Source organism: Antrostomus carolinensis, unplaced genomic scaffold, assembly GCF_000700745.2.
Source record: "Antrostomus carolinensis isolate BGI_N321 unplaced genomic scaffold, ASM70074v2 scaffold1236, whole genome shotgun sequence".
Taxonomy (NCBI): domain Eukaryota; kingdom Metazoa; phylum Chordata; class Aves; order Caprimulgiformes; family Caprimulgidae; genus Antrostomus; species Antrostomus carolinensis.
This window is the reverse complement of record NW_010320952.1, coordinates 51,535-55,711: the sequence shown is the minus strand read 5'-3', so window position 1 is coordinate 55,711 and position 4,177 is coordinate 51,535.

Here is a 4,177-nt window from a genome sequence, read left to right as displayed (position 1 = left end):
GTTCTGAGGTACCCGTAACTCAAGGGTGGGGAGCGGGGCAGGGGATCGGAGGGGTGAGGTGGGGGGGAAGATCCCCCCCTGGGTTTGTTCACATCCGTGGGGGCAACGCTCACCCCTCCTGGTTACTGGTTCCTGGACTCAGTGTGTGCACTCGGAGAAAGCAAGGAGAGAGGGAGCTGATGTTGTGGGTTTGGTTTTTTACCCTAGGACATGGCTTTAGGATGTTTTGAGGAAGCCAGATGGGTGCAATGCCAACGGTCACGTACCAAACTGCCTTCCCCCTCCTCCAAAGGAGCCTTCAGGTGAAGGGCAAGTATGGAGACCCACAGCTTGGTGGTGAAGGTGCTTGTTTGCTGGCAAATCCAATTTGCCAAGTCCCTCTCTAGCTGACAAAAGCCTCTCCTTCCCCAGCTGAGCCTGGGCAGGGGGCAGGCAGCCTCACAGTCCCAGGCTGGCTGAATCTCAACAAGAACCAGGGTTACCTGCTGCCATCGGTCCCCAATGGGCTGATGTTTACCATGATCACAAGATCTATCAGCTTTTAAAATTTTTTTGGCTGTAAACAGCTACCCACAACCCTCTGAAGTGCCTCACACATATTTCTCAACAAGAATCCATCTCAATCAACTCGTAAAAGTGCAAACTGAAACAAACACAGCAGAGGGACACCGACCAGCATCCCTGTCTGGGCATCCACCACTCCTCCATCCTTGGCACGTGGCTCTGGGATTGCTGCTGGCCAGCACCAGGGTGGGAAAGTCCTATAGGCAGGAGCACAGCTAAAGATGACACAAAGGGTAAGGAATGTCCCAATCAAACCCAAACATCACTTAAAAAGCTCACAAGAGACCTTCCAAAAGAGACAGGGGGAAAAACTTGTAACTGCCACCAAACTCTGATAGCACAAAGAGGAGAGCCCGTGGTTGGCGTGCTGCTGAGCTGGCTGGGCTTCCCTAGGGGTAAATATCGCAGCTGGATGAACAGTTGTGACTTGACACATGCAAGAACCATTTATCGCCCAAACTGCCAGATGTCTCACTAAGGTGAGGTCTGCAGAGGACAATGGAGAAGGTTAGAAGGCTCTTCACAGCATGAGGAGCTCGTAGTGTCCAGTATGGCACTCACCCCTCTGCTATGAGAAAGACCAGGGCAAGATTTACTAGCAATGCAGAGCAAGCACCCAGAAGAACGAGGCTGTCCTCTGCTCACTGTGCTCCACTAACAAAACACACATGCCTGAGGAGAACAAAGAATGGACCAGAAGTGTCCGTGTGTATCTATGTGTATGTGCTGTACACACACACACACATTATCTTTTAAATCTTCCAATTTAGCTTCTCTTTTGATCCTCCGCACAACCTGCTCTGCTTATCAGACACACACAAAGGTAGACAGTGTTCAGTCAGCAGCGGCTTGAACTCAGGACTGCCAGAAGTTAGTGCCGGTGCAGCGTGCCAAGCCCATGCCAGGCTTGTGATCTTTTGTGGTGAGATACAGCTGGGGACACGGAGCTCAGCCTGCTGAGCACTTCACCAGCCCACTCACAGCCTCCCCAGCAGATCAGGACATTGCCTCCACTGCTTTCCTATCACTATCCCATCTTGTTTTCTTCTCTGTTGTCTTCTGACTTTCTGCTACCCTCTGGGAGCTCTCTTCTTTACAGCACACCCACAGCAGCTATCCTATCCTCCCGTCCCCCAGAAAAAGAAAGCTACAATTAGCAGGGTAGTACTTAAGTGAGGGTTTTTGAGTGGGTTCAGCACAGCTCCTGCAGATGTACATGCCCTCGCCCCGGAGAGCCCTGTGGCAGGGGTTGCTTTTGCTGATGAACAGGAGTGCTAGAGAACAGCAGAACTGAAGTGCCCTGACAGAAATGCACAGCATGAGAGGTGTGTGTGCACATATACCCACACACACGTACGTACAGAGTATATAAATATATACACATGAGATACCATCTATATATCCAGAGAGATGTGCGTATTCAACAGAGTAATGGTAGACAGTGGTACAACACAATTTATTGCCTCTCAAGAAATGGCACGTAAGCAGGGTCAGGGCAACCTGAAGGGCAAGGGGGACCTTTTTCCTGGGAGGGGGTTAAATAAACAGCATCATCCCAGGATGGACCGGGGTGCACAACCTGTGCAGGTCACAGCTAGCGTGCAACACACATTCTTCTGGAGTGGGCTACAGAGCCGTGCCAGCCTGGCCCCGAGCCAGGCGAGGAACAGCTGCGGGGGATTTTCTGTGGAAAGCTTCATATCGTACCACATTTAGTTCTTCAACCCCTTAGAAACTCACAGGCTTGGAGTGAATGCAGGTGAAACAGAGCTGTCGCCTCCATTTCAGTGCTGCATCCGAGGAATAAAGCACGTAACATTCAACATGGAAGGGAGAGGTGCTTGCTGACTCCCTGGGACCATGGAGAACAAGAAAAATGTGGTCCCTTTCACCAGTTTTAATTAAATAAAATCAAAAGAAATTCAAATCAGAAAGAGGTGAAAATGTTGGCTCCTCTGTTTTTTGGTTTTGTTTTCTTTTTTTTTCATCTCTGGGCTAAACTACATCAGAACTTCAGGTCTTTTTGCAAAAGGGAAAGAAAAATAACCACAGAATAAGAAATTCCAGGGGTCAAGCTGCTGATTGGAAAATACTGCAAATACAGTTTGCAAAGTAGTCCACACAGAAGAGTTTCCCCAGTGTTAAATACAAACATAAAAGATGTAAGAGAACATCTTTGATGAGGTACTGGAGTAGTTTCCACAATTTACAGTATTTTTAAAACCAAAGTTAGGGCATGACTGTAACGAGTACAATATGGAGTAATTGGTCTTATTTTTAGAAATAAGAGTTTGCAAACTGATTCAGAGAGTGTTTGCGTCTCTCTAGCGTATAGTTGTTCATGTATCTCAGAAATATACTTGAGATACATTAAGATTCTCAACACCAAGGGTCTCCTCGTACACCTCCAAGGCACAGCCTGACCTCGAGTCCCTCTGGTACAGCTGAGTAACGGGGTGCTTTCTCTCGAGATCAGGCTTGTTTGGGACAGCTCTCCTTCCCCCACGTACACACAGGGACACACACAGTTAGACCAGTTGATCTGAATCAGTTTTTGCAAACTATTTTAATTAAAATATTAACTTGTTGGAATAGTCCAGGTCTGCACATGATATACATGTAAAAATGGTTACTACACAATTCTTTTTGAATACAAAAAAAAGCCAATATGGGATAGCCATCATTTGGATTCAGCATTCAGTCATGCTCGACATTACACAAAGAGATGGGTTGAGAGAATTCTGTTGAAGTAGCTCAATTTAAGCCAGAGACTTTAACCAAATTCAAACCATAACAGAAGCAACAGAATGAACCCACTGAACTTGCAGGTATAGCCTGTCCCCACTGTCACTGCTGCTGTTTGTGATAGAGGAGCTGAGTGTTAGCACCACGCTCTGGGCACACCCTCCACTCTCACATGGTCAATCCCAACACAATTTCAGCCCTTCATTTCATTTTTGTCTTTCTTTCTAACCCCAGGAAAATACAGGTACCTTTCCTGCCTCAGTTTCGCTGCATCTCAACAACACTGCAATGCAAAAGAATGACCCCAAAACATCCAATTCCACATAAAAACATAGCAGAGGAAAGGACAGGACAATTCACAGTCACCACTTGGCCCGAGGGAGCAACCAGAGTCACCTCCGTGGGACCACCGCCTCATCCTAGGCTTCTGTCAACTGTTAGTTCTACAAAGCTCCTCACTACGGGGCTGCTCAAACTTATTTTGGTAGAGTTTCCATCTTCGATTAGAGTGATATGCTAGGTCAAGATGCTAGAAATCCCAGTTGGATTCACCAGACACTGGCAGAGAGTTAAGGATTGGGAGTGGATGTTAATTTAGCTAACGAAAGAACGTCGCCCTGTTGAGAGTACTGAACAGCAGCGAGACACTAGAGTATTTACTATATAAATATGTCACATGGACAAACACATTCGGAAAAACCTTGCTTTTGAGCCCTATAAACATATTAAAGGCAAATCCTAGAGTTAGCAGCTAGTGTTTTCTTCAAGATGATTAGTGTGCAAGGAAAAACATTTACAAAGAACCCTGGCTGATCAGTCCCCAAGACGGAAATCTTTGCCTCAAGCCAAACTTCATCTACCTGCTCTT